At 38.3% G+C, this 21,679-nt stretch overlaps 4 non-coding genes across 4 annotated transcripts; all 4 read left to right on the forward strand.

The window, feature by feature from the left end:
• The first annotated feature begins 3,014 nt into the window (after positions 1 to 3,014).
• trnat-cgu lies at positions 3,015 to 3,086 on the forward strand. Its single transcript has one exon. It is a non-coding gene; the product is annotated as a tRNA-Thr (tRNA).
• A 5,434-nt stretch (positions 3,087 to 8,520) lies between these two features.
• trnat-cgu lies at positions 8,521 to 8,592 on the forward strand. Its single transcript has one exon. It is a non-coding gene; the product is annotated as a tRNA-Thr (tRNA).
• A 1,196-nt stretch (positions 8,593 to 9,788) lies between these two features.
• trnat-cgu lies at positions 9,789 to 9,860 on the forward strand. Its single transcript has one exon. It is a non-coding gene; the product is annotated as a tRNA-Thr (tRNA).
• Positions 9,861 to 15,651: 5,791 nt separating this feature from the next.
• On the forward strand, positions 15,652 to 15,723 carry trnat-agu. The gene has a single exon. It is a non-coding gene; the product is annotated as a tRNA-Thr (tRNA).
• Positions 15,724 to 21,679: the final 5,956 nt, after the last annotated feature.

A 21,679-nucleotide genomic window follows, 5' to 3' on the forward strand; every position in this document is an offset into this window, starting at 1 on the left:
TCCCTTCCTACTAAATCTCAGTAATATGACAAATATAAAAGAAGACCTCAGCCAGGGCCAGATGGAGAGGCCACACTGATGATGATTTGAAAAAAAAAAAAAGAGAGAAGGTTAAAGCCTCTATTATGCCCCTTACCTCATGTATAACTTCTCCAGATGCCTACCCCACATTATTGAGTGAATTTACCTCCATTTCCCTAAATAATCTACTTGATATTGTGTCACAGATGCACTTATCCTCCTGTGGCCTTGACTCACCCCCCCAGATTTTTCAAAGAGGTATTAGAAGTCATTGCCCCTTGTCTTCTCTCTCTTGTAAATTAGTCTCTGTCCTCCAGTCTGTTCCCAGACTATTTCAGACAAACCTGTATTCAGCCCCTTTTAAAGAAACCTGGTCTTGATCCAACACTCACTCATAATTATAGACCAATACCTAAATTGCCCTTTGTCTCAAAAATCACTGAAAAAGCTGTTGCTAAACAACTACTGGAAATAGTGGAAGCTAATAACATTCTCGAGCCATTTCAATCCGGTTTTTGCCAGCTGTATAATACTAAAACTGCTCTGCTGAAACCCTAAGCCACACTGTTGATCATACCATCTTGCTGGATAAACTTAAGAGCTGGGATGGATGGAACTACCCTCAGATGGTTTTCCTCATATTTTACAGGTAGATCTTTCAGGGTGACTATTGATGATTTTGTCATATCGTCGGCTCATGTGTCATGTGGTGTCCCACAAGTTTCAATCATTGGTCACATCTTGTGCAGCTTGTATATGCTCCCCCTTGGTTATATTATTCATCAGTTAAGACTGCTGTATCACTTAAATCTGTCAAGCTTAAAGATCTGGATACTCTACACTGTTCCCTTACTGCTATCAAAGATTGGATGTCACTGAATTTTTTACAGCTAAATATGAACAAAACAGTAATCTTGTTCATTGGCCCAGACAAAGCTTCAAAGAGTGTTAGTCCATACCTCAGGCATTTAGCAGGGAATACAAAACCATCTGCTAGAAATTTTGGTGTTATGTTTGAAAAAAATCTGAATTTTAACCATTACATTAAGAAATTGCTTCAGTCTTGTTTTTTACCACCCAGAAATATCAGTTCAGCACTGCCTAAGAACATCGTAGAGCAAGTCATCCATGCTTTTATCTCTTCATGCCTGGATTACTGTAACTCCACGTTTTCTTGTTTATGCAAGTCTGCAATTGCTCAACTTCAACTGGTTTAGAACTTGGGAGCCAGGCTTTTGACAAACACTAAACAAAGAGAACATATTACCCCCATTCTGGCCCACTAACATTGGCTTCCTGTACACTTTAGAATTCAGTTCAAGATCCTCCTGATCACATTCAAAGCCCTCCATGGCATGGCACGCTCTTATATTTCCGAATTTATAATCCAATACATTGCACCAAGATTACTCAGATCGTCTGACCAACTGCTCTCAAGTGTCCCATGGTCCAGGCTTAAAACAAAGAGGGACCGTGTTTTTACCATTTTAGCTCCAACATTATTGAATCACCTCTGCCTCACTGTTAGGTCAGCTGAATCTGTACCTCATTTTAAAAAACGTTTTAAAAACCCACTTGTATAGGCAGGCATTTTTATAAGTTTGTTGCTTTGCAATTCCTACTGCAATTCGTCTTTGTTTGTTTATATTGCTTTTATGGTTGAATGTCTGTTTCTATTTTATAAACTGAATTTTTACTTGCTGTTTTCATGCTGTGAATTATTACGCATTTTTATTTAAAACTGTGAAGCACTTTGTAACTGCTTTTTTGAAAAGCACTATGTAAAAAATTGTACTCACTTACACACAACAATACAACAAGATATGGGCATGCAGTGAAAACTAGAAAAACAAAGATAATGAAACATGGACACATTACTATTATGTACAAGTGAGTAGATCAAAAAATAGATACATACATATAGAAACAACCAATGGACAACAACATACAATGTCTACATACAGGTAAAACCATTTTTGTAAATCATAAACAGGATACAAGTAGTCTAAAGGTGTCTAAGAGTTCAAGGAATGCTGAAAAAAATATTGTATGGGTTATGCAATATGTTACTTTATATACAAGCAGTAAGTGGTTATGTGTAGTATAGACTGCTCAAATATATATTTAATAGTAAAGGATGATATGTTTACATGTTATTGCACATTTTGTATTTCAAACTAGTGTAAATTTTTATTTGTAGGTATGGTGGATGTTTTGGTGTTACAGGGTTATTGCACAGCAACTGATTTAATTATTCATCAGAGTGACGGCTTGTGAAAAGAAGCTGTTTCTGTGTCTGGTTGTTTTTGTGCTCAGTGTCCTGCGGCACCTACCAGAGGAGAGAAGTTGGAACAAGTTATTCCAGGGTGTGAGGGGTCTTCAGTGATTTTCCTTGCCCACTTCCTGAGTCTAGCGATGTACAAGTCATGGAAGGTGGGCAGGTTGGCATCAGTGATCTTTTCTGCAGTCCTGACTGTCCGTTGTAGTCTGTTCCTGACCTGTTTTGTGGCTGACCTAAACCACACAGTGATGGATGTGCAGAGAACAGACTAGATGACTGCAGTGTAGAACTGAATCAGCAGCTCCTGAGGCAAGTTGAACTTCCTGAGCTTGTGCAGGGAGGTTGAACAAGATTCAGCACCAGGTTGTTGTGACCGCACCAGAGGGCCAGCTGTTCAACCTCCCGTCTGTACACAGACACATCACCGTCTTGGATGAGGCCAATGACTGTTGCATCATCTGCAAATTTTAGGAGTTTAGCAGAGGGGTCTCCTGAGGTGCAGTCATTGGTATTATCATTACATGTGTGATACAGTTCAGGTCACCATAGAATGTACAATGACATGATAGCACACTTATATGCACATGTTCAGAACACACAGTGACTCTCCTTTCATGTTCTTGAAACCAGCTCTTCTCCATAAACACTGACCATTCCAGGTCGAGAGCTTTTTCCACAGAAAGTTGAAGGCTGGTTTGGCCAAGAGTTCAAAGGCAGGGTGGCCAAGTGGTAAGGCGTTGGTCTCGTAAACCAAAGATCATGGGTTCAATCCCCATCCTTGCCTCTTTTTCAGATATCCATCCATTCATGAACAATAATAGTTGGTTTAAGCTTGATCAGAAGTGTGATATGTTTATAGCTGTTCGGAAATCCAGGGTGAAAAATTGGACATCAGAGAGAGGGGGGAGATGGGATATCATTTAAAAACAGGGATAGTGGTGCACATTGTAAGACATTCTGCTGGAAGACATTCAAATAATAGCTGTGTCAAGAAAGAAAAAGTTCAAACCCTGGCTCCTTTCTCACCTCCGCATGTCTGGTTAATCATGTTGTGAATGTCAAATTGTCGGTTTTGTTCATTTACAGAAATGGCTGTACACAGCCTGCCCCAACCCGACAATGGAAAGATATGGGGGTAGGGGGTTTACAAAGCTATGTGAGAGTCCAACAAGCATTTCTGTATATACAAGCAGTATATTGGCCACTTTAGACTATATTGTGGTAAAGTCACCACAAATAGGATCCTCATAATTATCAATGAAAATTAATTTTATGCTGCTTTAATTTACGTTGCATTTTTCAGTGTCTTGTGGTATTTGCACAGTTAAAATTTTCTTCAAGTTTAAAATCAGTGGCATCTGAGAAAATGAATTCATATCCAGTACCAACCAAATCATATTCTATACTTCTGCAACGGTTATTTTGAATTTTTTGGTGATACGCCCAATTAATTACTGTTTTTCAGGGGAATGAAATGAGTCAAAATTAGACGGACTGTGATTTTATACATGAATTCATAAATTCAGTTAACTTGTCACAAAAAGGTACAAGACAGATTGTGAAAACAGTTTATAATATCTTCTGTGGCCCTGGAGGAGCTTTGTAAAGTCTGACATAACCCTGACTTGGGCTTGGAGACTTCATGTGTCTTTTTTAGAGAAAGATTGTGTTCACACTCAGGATGTGGACTTTGAAAGATGTGGATTAATCAGGCGGGGAGGATCAAATGACTCAAATGATCAAAAGACTCACTCACTGACTAATAGTAAAACATGCAACTTTTGCTCAGTGAGCAACATGATCATGAATGCAGCTTTTTGTTTGTGCAGTGCTGTTTGTGGTGGATTTCTTGTGAACTTTCTGACGGCCGCATGGCATTGGTCTCTATATGATGCAATCTCTGCAAACATGAGGCTGCTCACTTTTCCACATTAGTCACCTCCACCCTACCACCTCCTAGCACATTCTCCTTAGTAATTGTAAATTATGGTACAGATTCAAGATTCCACACTAAGTTCTTGTCTGGACAATATCTGGCCTCTGCCCATTAGACCTGCTTGAGCTATTCCATCCCAGCTATGGCTATCTGATGCTTTACACAAGCTGCGAGCCAGTCTCAGAGCAGAGTATGCGGCTTTCATCAAGATCTCACGCGTCCTCTTTCAAAATAATTTACTTGATCCTAACCAGTCTGGTTTCAAGAGCAGCCATTCCACCAAAACTGCACTACTGTCAGTGATAGAAACCCTGAGGTCAGTGAGAAATGCCCAGTCATCAGTTCTCATCTTGCTGGAGCTGTCGGCAGCCTTTGACACAGTGAACAACTGATTCCTCCTGTCCACCCTGTCCAAACTAGGTGTCTCTGGTACAACGCTACTTTGGTTTGAGTCCTACCTCACAGAACGGTCATTCAAAGTGGTATTGCAAGGAGAGGAGTCCAAACATCACTTTCTTTCCACTGGGGTATCACAAGGATCTGTTCTTGGTCCCCTTCCCTTCTAAGTATACACCATTTCCATTGGTCTGATTATCTGCTCAAATGTTTTTTCTTACCACTGCTATGCTGATGATACCCAGATTTATCTTTTGTTTTAAGCTGACTGTCTCAGTGCAGATCTCAGCCTGCCTGAGGAATATCTCTATATAGATGATCCCAGCCAGTCCTTCTGTTCAGCACAACATTAGTATCCTCTTTAGTTCCTCCTCACTCTCCAACAAAGTCTGCCAGAAATCTGGGTGTTTTGATTGATAATGAACTAACTCACTGAGCATTTTGCATCGGTCACTCGGACATGTCACTTCGCACTATCTAATATCAGAAAGATCAGGCTATCTGATATGGTATGCCACTCAACTCAACAGGCAGTGGTCATCTCTCATTTTGACTACTGTAATGCTTCTCTGACAGGTCTGCTAGCATGCACAGTAAAACCTCTGCAAATGGTCCAAAAGCAGCACTTCTAGTCTTGAACTAGCCACATCTACGTATTTCACTCCACTTTTCATTACTATGCACCAGCTCTCTATTGCTGCTCACATTAAGTTCAAGTCACTAACACTAGTCTACAGAGTAGCCACCAACACAGCACCCACCTACCTGGACTCCCTCATTCAGGTTTATGCACCATCTCATTCCCCACAATCTGCAAATAAACAAGTCTTTCTGCATCTCTTGATTCTTCTCAGTATCTCTCTCATTAAAAAAAATGCTTGGTACTTATATGCTACTTCAAGCACCTGCATTTGTTTCAGGTGAAACAAGGAGGCTTCTCCTTGATCTGTTGTAGCTTTGATTGTACCTAATTTGTAAGTTGCTTTGGACAAAAGTATCTGCCAAATGGATTAATGTAAATGTATTACACAGACTCTGAAAACAGTAACATACTGTAATGTATTCTGTGGCTCTGGATGAGCTGTGACAAATCTGAAAAAATAACTGCTGATGTTATTAGGGTCATCTTGATATGGGCTTGGACACTTAAAATGTATTTTTCACATAAAGTTTGTATTACAAACTCGGATGTGGAGTTTGAAAGAAGGACATGCAGAGGTTTTATTCTGAGCTCAGGGTGAATTCATATGGTATAATATTTGAATGTGAGGGCAAAAACCAATGTTCAAAGAAACGACTGACTAGACAAGTGGGAATTTTGTTAAAGATAGTCCTTGAGGAACAAACTAATATCGAACTGGAATTTTGATTCTAACATACAGTAAACCTCTGCTAATGCGCTTCAATACACGTTCATATGGACTGTAACAATGAGGAAATGAAACATTGTGTCTGACAGCTGCTTAAGACTATGCAGGAGGGAGGAGACAGCAAGAGACTCAGGGTTTGTTGAAGTAAACCTGCCAACAAGCAGGTTAGGTTCACAGAATAAGTTACTATGGCAACTGACCCAGAGTTTAAGCTATCTCTCTTTCTGGAACTGAAAATTTGGAGTTTTCCTCAGCTCAGGGTTAACAAACAAAAAAGAGTTTTCACTAAATCCACTTTCTGGAATGCACCCCAGAAGTAGTTTATGATGTGCACCAACTTTCTTGATGGTGAGTTCATGGTGGAATCACACCCCAACAAAAACAAACAAAAGGCATGGTTGCCAAGTGGTGAGGTATTGGACTTACCACTGGATCTGGAGATGCAAACTCTAATTTCCACTGTGATTGTAAAAGGAGGAAGCTTTTCACTTAAAATTAATTTAAAGAGGCATGGTGGTCAAGTGGTAAGGCGTTTTTCTTGTAAACCAAAGATCATGGGTGTAAACCCCATCCATACCTTTATTTGAACTGGTAAGAGATTGCATGTTCCGTTTTGGAAAATTTAGATTCCATTTGGAATGAGCTGTGCTATGTAAAAAGCATGTACAAAAAAGACATTTTTTTCATTTAATGTTAGCTGATTCAGTTTTGTCCCCTGCAGTTGGAAATGTTTTAACAGAATTTAAGACTCAATGTATGTATAGAGATAAAAACAGGGAGGGTCGGCAGAAAATAAGATAAGCAGGGGTTCCTAGTAAATTAGAAATCTCGCTGGCAGGAAAGATATTATGTCACATAACAAAACAACAACCAACAAAAAATGGCATCCATGTTGGCCAAGTAGTAAGGCGTTGGTCTTGTAAACCAAATGTCATGGGTTCCAACACCAGACATGCCTACAAGCTTATCTGAAGGAATCTGAGGGATTTCCTTTGTTGCATATGTTGTGGTAACTGCAGTGGTCTTATAAACCAACGTTCATGTGTTCAATTACCATACATACCTATAAGTTTGAATGAGTAATCAGAATGTGTGAATGCAACATCATTTTACAAAGTCGTGTTTATAAAAGTAATAAATATTTGTGTAGGAAAACTTGTTTCAACTCCACATTTATTTTGAAGAAATCCAGTATAAGGAATTTTTCAGGAAAAAGAGAAGAAGGAGAGACAAACAGAGAGAATGTAAATGATGTTGTAGAGGACGTGAGGCCAATGTGGCATGAGGCATCTTTACGTGGATTAACACCCCAGGTCCTTCAAAACCTGGGCAGAATCAGCAAAATATTGTGTGTATGTACTGTGTGTGTGTGTGTGTGTGTGTGGCTGAAGGGGATATGCATGTGTCCAATAAGCCTCTTTTCCACCCTTTTACATTCTGTGCTGTTCCTCTACACACACACACACACACACACACATGCGTGTGCATGCATACACACACAGAGTCTATGGCTCTGCCTGGGGAAATCTCTTTTTTTCTCAGGTGTTACAGAAATCCAGTGTGTCTCAGCAGAAATGAGGTGATGTCTGGACATGTTCAGTTATTAGACAATTAACCTCTGCTGAGACCCTGACAACGAGGGAGGCAAGAGGTCACTGTGGCCCGATAACAGTTACACAATCCAGGGATGTTAAGGGAACATATGTGTGTGTGTGTGTGTGTGTGTGTGTGTGTGTGTGTGTTTGAGATACAGAGAAAGAGACAATAAGTTAGAGAAAAAAGCATTGTGTTTAAGGTAAGGTGTGTGTAGAGATGAGAGTGTTTGTCTGCCTTCTAGTGGTGTTTGTGTTAACAAGGTTCACTCAGTGTAACTGGAATTCAGTGAGTGTGTGCATTTCTTCTTTTCTTTTACAATTAACCTCTACCAAGACCCTGAAAATAATGCAAGGTGACCAGATGGCAAAAGCCTGAAAAAAAGAGGGACTTGCTAACAGGGTGTTTGTGTGTGTGTGTGTGTGTGTGTGTATCATAACATAACAGAATTCAACAGAATTGTTCAGACTGAAAGTCACTTTTAGAGTCAGCATGACTGAAAGTGGAAGATGAAAGTGGACCAACAAATCAATAAACATGTTGCATATGCTGTGCAACTAGCTACCGTTAATTGTATACAAAATCACAAAACACATTTTTTTGTTTGTAAAAATAAAAAATCTTGTGTCCCATGTTAAAGCTGCACCAAGCTATTTCCGTGTTATAACAATGGATCAAATGACTGTAAGTAATGTGAAGGGTGTCAGGTAGTGATAAACCCACATTTATCTCCCAACCGTGCAGTTTCCCTTAGACCTACTGTACAATACCTGCCCAACAACAAACAGCAGACAAAGTCAGCAACTAGTAGAGCAAAATCATTGCAGTCATTGAATCTGGACCTCTTATTCAAAGTTATACAGACTTTGATGGTTAAAGGAGATGCCTTTTCAACTGAAATCACATACAACCAGGGAAGGAAAGGCATGGTGGCCAAGTGGTAAGGCGTTGGTCTCGTAAACCAAAGATCATGGGTTCAATCCCCATTCATGCCTTTAAAGTAATCAGCAGCAACTTTGATTGTCTGTATGAGCAATGGGTCAAATTATAAACATATAAACATTGTGTAGGTTGGCTAGCAACTGAGCTATCTGGCTTGCTAAATAGCAAGCCAAGTAACTTGGAGAGTCATTTCAACAAACCAGCTGAGTAGTGCACAGCTATAGTTATCTAAGTAGGAACTACATCACCTAGTGTAGGGCTTTGAAACAATCGTGCTGGAAGATAATAAATAAACATGGAAAATTTTACAAGACAGACAGGGGAGGCTGTGCTGTGAAAAGGTTAAATGCATGAGCTGGAGTCTCCTTGTTCTTTGATAAGTATCTGTACAATGTAATGCACAGCCAGTCCATGGACAATGTTTCCTGGCAAATACATGTCGTCTATCTGTACATATGTGTAGCTGGACACCTGGAGAATTAATGTTAGACTGGACAAAGCTGAGAGGAATATAGACATTAGGTCATATTTCAGAGAGTTTTTCTTTATATGAATCAAAGGTCTAAAGACAGAGGATGTTGTATTGCTGTACAGACTGTAAAGCCCTCTGAGGCAAATTTGTGATTTGTGATATTGGGTTATACAACTTGATCTTTATCTTAATAAGCCTAATCATGAGTGTTGTGTGTGTGAATCAAAGCCAACATTAACAGATACAGATAGTTAAGAGATGTAGTGAACAAACTGTTCAGCTGAGCATCTCTGTCCTTGTGTTACATAATATTACAAGTCCACAGTGGGGCTGACTGCTTAACTACAGTCCTGAATGTAAACCACTTCATGAGGCATTTTAACCTGCTAATTTTACATAACTTGACTTCACAAAGTCTTCTTCATTTCCAGGAGGCTGACATTCAGTGACCCCCATTCAGATTTGCTACACACGCACAATCAGGCACACTACACTCTATGTTTTTATATTGAAAAGTTTGTTGTTTAGACTTTTTGGACCTGAACATTTTGTTTCTATGATTGGAGTGAAAACACCATTCTTGCATAGGTTTGAGTCACTAAGCTTGACTGGATATTTAGTTAAACTGCTACTGTCTACAGTGAGTAGTATAAAAAATACAACATGCAACAATGTCAGAGTGGAATCTACAAATGTCATATACCTCAGCTGTGCACTGCAACTTCCTCCCTAATTCTGGTTAAAAACAAACAAACAAAAAAACAACACCATGAGGAAGGCGTGGTGGCCAAGTGGGAAGGCGTTGGTCTCGTAAACCAAAGATCGTGGGTTCAATCCCCATCCATGCCTTTGATTGAATCAGAAGCAACTTAAATGAGCTGTCTTGTATGAGAAAGAAGTTGTCCATGTCCAGTTCTACATAACCTCTAATGTGGCTTTTGAGTCTGTTAAGTGCAACAAAGTGTTGCAACAGCTAGAAGGATCTTGAAAAACACAAAATAAAATATAGTGAAAAGTGGCAACACACAGCTCTGAGTCTTGAACAAATCGGGTGCACAGTTGTGACCAAGATCAAACAAACAAAACAGCAACACTCACAGATCTATCATCTTATTATTTATTGTGGACAAAAACAAACACATTTCAGCCAGAAGCCATCGTCAGCGTAATATGAAAAAACAGAAGAAATGGTGATTTATATGGACAGGTGAGGTTCAAACACTAATCAGTAAAAAGAATACGTAATTGTACAATACAGTCTACCTGTGAATGAACCGCCCTGATATAGCCTCTTCTAATGAAGGAGGTGTGACCTCAGTAATCAGTGAAAACAATGACTGGTGTCACAAGCTGAAGGGTAATGAATATATAAAACTGAATGCCCTGGGGAGGACTTGAACGTCGTCAATCTCTCCAACAGGCTCCTGACTCCAGATGACCTGCTGGTATAGTCAGAGGGTTTATCTTTTGTTCTTTTTAAGACTGCCAACTCTTTTCAAACCAGAGTAGAATTGTTCAAGTTCTTTAGATCTGTTAAACTAAGAGTGTTTTTTGACAAAAGACTTTCACCATCTCCTTATATGCAGCATGCCCCTCCTCCTCCTGTTGAACCTACAGGTATTCTGTCTAATTTGAAATCTAAAAGTACCCATATTCTCCCAGTCAGCAATCCCTCTGTAGCCACTTTCTGCAGGATAGTAGACTAAGAGATCTCATCATTGTTCAAAACTGATAAGAATGAAGGTTTCTCCAATGTATCCTTAAAAGAGCATCAAGAACTTTGTCCAATGATAATTCTATTGTTATAAGGAGTGCTGATAAAGGAAGTGCAGTGGTGGTTCAAAATAAGGAAGCTTATAGAATTGAAATTTCGTGCCAACTTGGAAACAGTGACCTCTATAGACCTCTATGTTTGACCCCACTCTTCAATTTGCCCAAGATATTAAAAGTTTCCTTAGTAAAGTTAGAGATGATCAGCTGATATCAAAAAATGAGTTTGAGGTTATGTTGCAGCAACACCCTGTACCTCCTATTTTCTATACCCTCCCTAAATTTCACAAATCATGCATCGACCTGGCCCTGGGCGCCCTATAGTTGCAGGTAACCAGTCTCTTATGGAAACCATATCGCAATTTACAGATCTACATATCAAACAATTGGTATAACAGCTTCCTTCTTACCTCAAAGACACCACTGTCTTAATAAAATTTCAGAGAATCTGCCATTCCTTGATGTGCTTGTAAAGAAAACTAAACATCTCAATACTAGTGTCTATAGAAAACAGACTGATAGAAATACACTTTTACACTTCAGTAGCTACCATCCTCCAGGTTTCAAGAGCATAGAAAGTGTATTTGAAGAACAAGCTATAGATATGTGTGATCATTTCAGAGATAGAGGCTATAATGATCATGTGATTAGGAACAGTTTTGACAAAGGTGTAGACAGAAACAGTTTATTAGAAACAGTTTATAGCTAAACCGCCCTCTAAGAGGTGTTGGCTACTACGTTTTCTCTGTTAAGCAAATACATTTAGGGGTGTGTTATCAAACACTGGCACATTTTATCCAGTGACCCTTTGGTAGGTCATTCTTTCAAAGATTTTCCAGTCTTTGCCAATAGGAATTCAAGGGTTCCAACCTTGGTCAAGGCTGATTGCTATGTATCTCCTCAACATTTTTTGTCTAACCTACCATGTGGTCATTTCTCATGTTTGACCTGTGCCCAGTGTAGTGCTATGATTGAGGTGATGTTCTTTTACATCCCCATACTAGTAAAAAGTTCAAATTAAGAGCAAGATCTCATGCAGAACCAAATATGTTGTCTATCTCTTGAAATGCCCTTGTGGGTTAGCATATATAGGTAAATCTAAACAGGAGTTAAAAACTAGGATTTCTGAACATAAAAGTAGCACAAGGAATAAAGATGAAAAATCCCCAGTGGCTAGACACTTCTATTCAGCTGGCCATGATGTATGTTCTCTTAAATTTCAAGGGATAGAAATGGTCCATCCTTTTAAAAGAGGTGGTGATAGGGACAGATTTCTGTTACAGAGAGAAGCATGGATTCACACATTACAAACTGAAAGCCCAAAGGGTTTAAACGAAGAACTGCTGTTGGGTTGCTTCTTACAATCTATTGAGGTCCTTACTTTATTAGGATTCCATATTTATATTAGTGTAGGTGTATTTATTCTTGTCATGTATTCTTGAAATTGTGTCTGTCATATTTTATTGTGCTCTCTCGAAAGTATTTAAGCTAGTTGACAGGGTCAGATTAGTTTCCTTTTAACATGCTACTTATCCTGACTAGATTTTGTAAATGTGTTTTGTCTTTATATTTTTTTCTAAATTTTTTATATACTTTTGAAAGGGTTCAAACTATTTAACAGGGGCATATAGCTCTGAATCAAATTAAACTTTACATGCTATTTGCCCTTTCTCTATTTGGATTTCTTGACATTTTTTCTACATCATTTTTCCAGCTCTTTTGAAAAATAAAAATGATTTGGTCTTACAGGGTCACATAGTTCTTAATCTTTTTCCTTTTACATGCTATGTGTCCCCATTATAGACATCCTGTTTTAGAGATTTTTCAGAGATTCCACTATTCACATTGATCATTCATTTATGCATTTTTGGATTGTTTTAAGCACAGATTACTTGTATTACCAATTGCAAATGTAATCAATGCTTGGATTATGTTCACAGGCAATGTTTTTTTTCCAACAAATTAGGCAATACATTTATACTATAATGCACTAAAGTCGGTGGGAGGAGGTCAGGGTGGATGGAGGGCATACAAGATGCAGGTGTCTGGCTCTAGAGCCCGGGGTTCACATCCTGAGTCCCATGTGTGGTCAGGTTTAGGCAACAAAAGAACTTTGGTTAAGGTAAGTGAAGGATCGTGGTTATGGTTAAATATTAATAACCATGTTGGGCTTCAAGTCACAGAAACTTTTTTGTTCTGTATTAAACCAAGACCACAATCTTTCCCCAACCTTAACCAAGTGCTGCCAGTGCCTAAACATAACCATACAAAGTTTAATATTGCTGTAGTTTCTTCTGGCAGATATTGTACTGCAAGATCAAATATTTTGGTGGGGGAAAAAAGAAATATGTTGTCAGTGAACATTTTACTCATACATTCAGTATCAACATTTTTGCAACTTGCCAAATACATTAATTAACAAAATATTCTCATATGTTGAGACACATAAAACATGAAAACATTCAGCCAGCATTGCATTTCTAGTGAAATGTATTTGCTGTTGCAATTTAGCCATATATGAACGTCACTTCTAGGAGGCTGCTGTCTGAACTTTGTGAATCTATTTGAGCAGTTTATTTTACTACACATATTACTGAATTGGCGACAACACTCTTATTGTTCAGCTGCTATGCTAACCAAGTAGCACAGTGGTGAATGAATTTATGTTGACATTGACCTGAAGTAGATGACTGTTCATGGTGGTGTTGAGTTGGCCATAGGTGTGATGATGTTTTCTTGAAGAACAGGCTTTCTGTTTATGGATGTCTTCTCTTTCTGTAGTGTTCACTTTTAGAAACTGTCGTGCCTCCCACCATTCAAACACAAAAACACCAGGTGCAAAGTTGCCTTATATCAACTAGTAATGAGGGCCACCACCATATCCATGTTGTTGCTCCCTACTGACCTGGAGTACAAATGGCCACATAATTTCACCAAAAAATAAATACCCAGTATTGGCACACAACATATATTTCCTTTTCAGCATTTTTTTTTTCGAGTGAGTGATTTGAGTGTTCATTTTGCTAACCTCTTAGATTAAGGGTTCATGTGACTTATTGTGAGTTTTGACATAAATCCTTTGTGGATGTTTGACTGACTACTCTTGACATTTGGGTAAACATTGCAGTCTACATTGAGAAGAGTCAAGAAAACAACATGCTACAAAGGTTGGAGGCCAAAGTCAAACTCACAAATGACATACACCTCAGCCAACCTTCTCCCTAATAGATTGGGCGGAGGGTTGGGCACACAGATGCTCATATGAGTCATTTGGAAGGTTATGTTTTGTTAACAGGTTAGTAGATCAATAGAATAACAACAAAAAAAAGTCTATTTCGTTAAAGCCTGTTTACAACGAACCAAGGCCACAATCCCAACTTTGTCTGTAACTACACTGGATCTGCCTCTTGTTGCAGCTTGAGGTTTAGCAGCAAGCTTTCAAGAGAGCCAAACGGTTTTGAACTATTTGATGTTTTCCTCAACATAAAACAATTAAAATCCCTTAAGAATAATATCAAGGACAAGTCCGTACAATTTTCTCACAAACAGTTATACCAGAACATGACTTTTTAATTGAGTTGCATATTTTCAGGAAGCAGAATGAAGTTGTTTGAGTCCCAATAATGATATAAAAATGTATATTAAATCACTGAGATGTAGCACAGTGTCATAGAAACAGCTTTAATTGTGTTTTATGTGTCCCAAGTCACATAGCTAAAATGCAGTGTGTGTGGGCCGAGGGAGCTGTGAAATTATAAGGAGCGATACAAGCAGGGAATAGTATAAAAACCCCGTCATGTAAGGCATCATTTTAATAAGACTGCCATTTTGTGCCATTTTGTTTGAGACTTTCTTTAAACAGGCACTTCCCTCACTTGTGTCCTTTTTTCTTTTAGTTTCCTTTTGTCTGTCTGTCTTTTTTCTCTTTAAAAGCTCCAGCTGTCATTAACATCAGACTCATTTCCCTACAATCTGATGTCGCAAAAGATCACAGCCTGAGATAATACAGACAGGTATCTAAATTATGGTTTCTCATTACATTGTCAAATGCGAAAGAGGCAGTGAGACTGTCACAAAGCTAAATCGTTATTAAATACTCTCATTCTGCTCTCCATGCTTTCCTGCTCCATTTAGACACTAAGTTTCCGCTTAAATATTGCACAGGTTTAGTTTTGGCAAAATAAAATGTGAATCAGTTTGTGTTTCCATCTACTTCCTTTATGTATGTGACAAGATTATATAATTAATCGAGCACCAGTAATTTGGATACATTGTGGTATTTCATTACTACTTGCCACTTAAAGGCCTGTTGTCACATCAGAATGTGAAGTTAATCCACACAGTCTCTCAGAATAGCTCGTGCTGTAGGTGAACTAGAGAGAGTCTCTATGGACCGCTAAAACCTGTGAGGCAAGGGTCACGTCAAATGGGAGTAGCTGAGCTAGCACTACTGTTAGCAAGCTAATCTGTTAGCATTGTTTACTGTTGGCTGACCACTATTGGTTGTGCAAACTATTATTGGAATATTATCTTGAAGGGCACAGTGGATGGATGGACATTTGATAAGATTTTTGCTTTTAGATGTTTTACAGAAAGTGTATGAAACCCATGACCAAAATAATCATACATTCTGTCATTGTGTTACTCATGGATGGAATTATAGTGAAAATAAGTGATTCCCCTTTCTGCTGAGGACCCCTGGGGGTCCCTGGACCCCCCTTTGAGAGCCGCTTGTACAATGAGGAGTGTAAAAAATACAACATGCAACAAATGTCAGAGGCCAGAGAGTAATCTACAAATGCTGTACACCTCAGCCCCCTCCCTAATTGTGGCTAAAAAACAAACAAACAAATAACAACACCAATAGACAGGCATGGTGGCCAAGTGGTAAGGTGTTGGTCTAGTAAATCAATGATCATGGGTTAGATCCCCATCAATGCCTTTAAACTGATCAGAAGCAACTTCAGTGTTGCATTTGGGAAAATTAGCTGTTCTATGTAACTTCTAATGCAGGTTTTGAGTCTGTAATGTGTTCACAGTGTTATGACAGCTGGAAATATCTTGGAAAACACAGAATAAGTGAGAAAACAAATAGCTTTCTCTTGCAGTGCTGTGGGCTTCTTAAGTTATAGTTTGATTGTTGTGCATTGGACTCATCAGAACCACAGGTTTCAAAGAATATTCAGGTTGTCTATGCAAACTATGTGCTTGATTAGTCAACTTAACACAGCCACTTAAAACATTGGACTTCTAACACAGGAAACAGCTGTTTGTTTCCTATTTACAGCCACAAGTCAATGCTGAACGTCAATCAACTGGTAAGTGTAAAGAATTTGAAAGAAAATTCTGTGATATTTCAACTGTAATACAGTAACTGGAAAGTAACCCCACATTGAGTAGATTCTTTAATGTGGTTTTCAAAACCTAATGAACTGGAACTTTTGTTTGCATGAAAACAAAAGTTACATTTTCTAGTGTTTCCACTCAATATGGCGCTATTGTTGTTATGTGTTCACACCGGAGCTGGCTACATGTTACTTACAAACCAAGAACAAAAAATTCAGATCTGACTCAGAAATCAGAATTGAGCTGTGATGTGAACGAAGCCACGTTGAATGGGGGTTGGATCACTTGTTTTGTCTTTCTTTTTCATTCCTTTCATCTGACTTCAGAGAAAAGGAAAAACCACTACACCAATATACATGTGGTGCAACAGTGAAAGCATACAATTAAGCACACAGTTAACAATGATCCCCTCATGAATAACACATCAGCTGCAATAGCAAATGCTGGTTTTATTTTACTCTGCAAATTAGCTTAAACAAAACAAGATAATTAGGATTGTTTCTTTTATTTTTCAGAAAGATTTACTTGACGTGTGTTGTGATTATAAGTTAATTACAAGAATATTAGAAGCAAAGCTAAAGTTTATTCTTTGAGGTGTAACCATTACACAAATAACAGAAAATGAGATTTCTGTTAGAAAATTGCATCTCCTTATCTTAAACAGAAAATCTCTTCTTTGTCTCTGTTTGCCGGTGTGACTGGTGAGACAGAAAAAGAAATTACGCACACAGATAAGCATAAATGGGAGAGATATTACATGTGATCAGATCCGGTGGCTGTGTCGGAGCCAGAATGTGATGCACGTGTCCGGTGGGATCAAGCCGTTACTCATGATACATATGGTAAATACAGTACAAAAACACTACAAACTCCTCCCAGATTCAGTCTCACAACAACTGAACATCCTGAGCCTCACAAAGGAGGAACCGTATTGCTGCAATAGATTGCATTGTTGCCACTAAACACCACAGGGATTTGTGGTGACATAATCATACTCATGCATCCCTTTTGGTCAAGGCTTTTGTTTTAACTGTTAACTGTTTTATCGAAATACTGCTGTATATGCATAATTGTCTACTTCACAGATGTGTACACACAAGTTTTCCTATTTTATCAAATGATGTTAAGTTCAAAGTGTTCCAATAGACACTTACAGAGATTTTCTTTATGAAAAATAAAATAAATATGTTCAACAAATATATAAATTGGACACATCCCTGGTGTTGGAGTTCATTTTTACTGAGAACAAACAAAGAGGCTCAGTTGACAGAGATAATTTGCAGCCCCAGAGTGCTGTTAAGCAATAAGAACTTTGATGCTGCTTATACTCCAAACCTCTCAACTCCACTTAGAGGCTACTTAAAAGTTAAAGAGTCATATTGGTTCATCATCCAGCCATTTCAATTTCCTCTGAAATCCACTAAACTTTAAAAGCCACCCCCTGTCACCAAGAGAATTGTAATTTGTGAGTTAAAATTCTCACTTATTTCAACCCATCACCCATAAAGTGAGGTTAACCTGGAAAAAATGTAAGAACATGTGTCCATAATTGGTCTAATTGCAGCAGTTGTTATCTTTAATTTCAAAATCAAATTTCAAAGCTCCTTTGTAAATTTTCATGTAAAACCTAATTTCAGTAAGTCACTTCTTTTAATGGTGCTCAGTGAACAGGTCCGTCTTTAAACATATACATAGTAACAGCTTTCTAGTGGTGTTTGTGAAGTAACTTAACATTATTTCTGCTTCTAACTGGAAACTGGGGTGGCACATAACGCAAGGACTGACTGCTAAAATTATGGATTTGTCAAATAAATAAATAAATGAATAAATCAGCCAGGTGCAGAGGGGAGTAGAGCTTTCACTGCCATCCCCTGTTACCACTCTGTCACTTTGAAAGGTCCTGAGCTGCAGGTTATATATGATGTATGGGCCAGAGTGGGGGGCAGGAGGGCTATTATTTTTGTGATGGTGATCTACTGGAATGGAATCAAGTACCCACTAAAATATGTGGTTTTCCTGGAAGTTGAATTTGTGGGATTTTGATATAAACATTAAAAATACTATAGTCAGCTATAGCTCAACGAGCCTGTACTTAGTAATTCTACACTACTAGTACGAAAGAGTGCTTTAGTTGAGCTAAATGATAATGTCAGCATTCTAACAATTCTGACATGTTAATATGTGGCAGGTAATAATTACCATATTACCATCTCAGTATAGCATGTTAGCATGCTAACATTCGCCAATTAGCACTATATAAAATGTACAGTTGAGGGGAATGTCATGAATTTTGCAGGTATTTGGTTTTAAACCAAAAGTAATAAAGGAAAGTTCAGATTAAAATTTTTCTGATGATGGCACTAGAGGAAGAGCTCAGAGCACAGTAATTACTACTCATCCTGTAGGGAACATGAATGGCTGTACCAGTTTCATGGCAATCAATTAAATAGTTGCTGAGATATTTCACTAAAAGACAAAAATCAACCTAGTCAACATCATGGTGACGCTAAAGAAAATATCAGGGGATCACCGAAGCAATCTGGATTTTTTAGTCTGGGGGACAATGAATATGAATCCATTCAGTATTTGTTATGACATTTCACCCAAAATTAAAAATGTCAACCTCATGGTGGCACTAGAGGAAAAGTCAGGTGATCACCAAAGTCAGTAAGATTCATCTTCTGGGGACCATTATTGTCTGTACAAAATTTCATGGCAATCCATCTAATATGTGTCTGCTGTCACTGGCTTCCCACCAACACTGCCAGTTGTTTTTGACAGGGCCAAACTAGAAAGACCACTGCTGGGAATTGAACACAGTACTTTTTGAAAGTTTAACCCACTACTGTCAAATGAGTTTCAAAATGTTCATCCTCACTACATGGAAAACGATTGGAATTACACATCAGTTATTGTGTTAAAGAGTGCCATATTTAGGTTTTGAATTGTAACATTCAATACTGTAGGTTTCCAGCACAGCTGAAAACTGTCCACTTCATACAGACAGTATTTCTTATACAGCATAACATTTTTACTGCACCAAACCAGTATTTAGATGATGATTTGTCCTCACATGGTTTCCTGTGGCTCATTTTAGAGATATGAGACAGTTTGATGAATCACTCATGAAGGGTTTTAGGATCATTTCCACAGCAAATATGTTCTTTTAAGAGATACGATTGTTTTCATTGCTCAGCCCTCCCAGTATGTTGTGATGAAGGAGCTGAAATATGAATGTTCTGCTCAACATGTTTGTATGTTAACTGGTACAATAAAGAAGTAAAGTTAAAAACTAAAAGACAAAAAAACTCTCTGAAACTAACTTTCAGTTACTTCTCAAAGTAAAGCTATCTATCCCTGCATACTGTTTGTTGAGTTTGGTCTCAAGAATAAGAAGTGAGTAGTGTCTGTGGACATAGTATAATGTGTATATTATAAACAAATAATTAGATAGATTGCATTACAGACCTCATACAAAAATAATGAGACACTTTAATGAACACATATCCAGGTGCAGTGGAATGAGTGAAAACAGCTCAGAGCAAAGCAGACAGGCTCCTGAACATAATGACACTGTGTGTATGTGGCTGCACAGAGTAACTGTATGTTTATGTGTAAATATGTGTCTCCTGTGTATGCTGATATGCTGTGAGATTGCACTGTAGTGTTTGTGTCACTGTATGTGATGCACATCTGTGTGTGCTGTGTGTCGTCATTTGTGAAATTGCAGTGTGTATTTAATGTGTTCAAATCTGTCGTTGTCCTTGCCAATCACAGACCTCTGAACCTCTCTGATGAAACTAAACAATACCATTTGTAACACCCATATGTAAATATTCATGCCATTAGAATATTAATGCATTCTCACATGAAATTTAACTTCTGCAATCTTACTGCACTTCCAAGACGACAACTACAGACTTTAAAGTGATATGAACCCAAAATAAACTTAGATATTGCTGTGATTTAATTGCAATAAACAATATATATATATATATACCTACATTATAATGCTGAAAAGTCTGAATTCATGCTTTGTCAGGTGTGTATGCAAGATGAAAAGCAAACAACTTTCGAAATGTTTGTTTTCTGAATGGAGTTCAGATCGATCAGAGCTATACCTTGCAAACAGTAGCTGCTCCACCCACACTCAAAATGAAGTCGCTAAAGGCATAAACATGACAGTGACGTTATTGTCTATACACATAGATCTACATACTGTGTAATTTAATTATATACTCACCGGCATTTAAGATGTTTATTATTGATGACAGTAGCTGAGTGTGTGACTCTGGTGTTAGCTCTGGCTAAGTTAGGTTGAGAAGTGAAAGTTAAGATAAATCAATTTTTTATCCCAAAAGTGTGAAAAATAAACTCCTACCACCAGTAAACAGCTGCAGATTAGAGCAGAGTCTGGTGTGACCGGTGTGATGGTCCAGTGTGTGTTTATTCCTCAAGAAATCATCAGCAACAGCACCAACATACTCCCAGCTCTCTGCTGCAGAGCTGGCTGGCTCTCAACAGCTATCTGTTGGCTGGCCGCGGCTGAATCCCCCAGTCCAGCCCCGTGATATGCAGTTTTCACAGAAATTTTCATTTTGTGCGAATACGCAAATGATGCGATTTTGGCAAGTCCCTAAGTAAAATATGAATAGGATGAATAACATGAGTAGTGGATATAAGTGGATGCTGAGATCAACATTTGACATCTCTTTGCAGCACAGAGTTCAGTTGCATTCAAGATTTTAACTTTCAGTCAATATTTATTGTATTAAAATACTATAACACAGTAGTACTACTGGTAATATGGCATCAATGGATGGTGAAGCATTAGACTAATCCAAACTCAAATAGCTTCTCATTGCAGTGGTGCTTTGTTATGAGCCTCAAGACTCTCTGGGCAATTTAGCTGCAAATTAGATCTTCTTAACACAACAGTCCTCTAGATGCCATCTCAAGCATTAGTCAGACACTTGTTGCACAATGAAAGACCTCTAGACAGAGAAATATGAGTGTTTGAAAAGAGATAAACAGAGAAAAAGAGGGAGAATGTATCAACAAAGTGACTTCCAAACATCTTCCAGGTCACCAGTGATTGGATGAAAGGGCAGAATGGGTGAATGGCCTGGAGCTTTACTAGGACACCCACCCCACCAACAAGAACATAGATATTGAGCAATTCTGCATAACTCTGGATTATGTTCAATGACAACTTTGGGTTTTTTTTCCATCCATTGGCAATGTTTTTAAAATTCTTGCTTCTTCTACAATATCTGCATATGGCCACAATTGTATGGTTATGGTTATGAAAAGATTGTGGTTATGGCAAAAAAAAACAACTATGGTTTTTCCAACATGTAGCTGACATGCCCTGTCTCCTATGAAATAAAGAACGCCTAACTTAAGAAGAATTTATGACATCCCAAAATAATATTTCCAACCCAAATTGGGAAACAAATCTATACAGCTGTCAAAAACATTTTTTTAAAGTAAACTTCTCTCTTTCTGTATGCCTGTGCCTCCAGCTTGCCTTGTTCTCCAATCACATACCT

This window comes from Thunnus albacares, chromosome 10, assembly GCF_914725855.1.
Source record: "Thunnus albacares chromosome 10, fThuAlb1.1, whole genome shotgun sequence".
NCBI classification, from domain to species: domain Eukaryota; kingdom Metazoa; phylum Chordata; class Actinopteri; order Scombriformes; family Scombridae; genus Thunnus; species Thunnus albacares.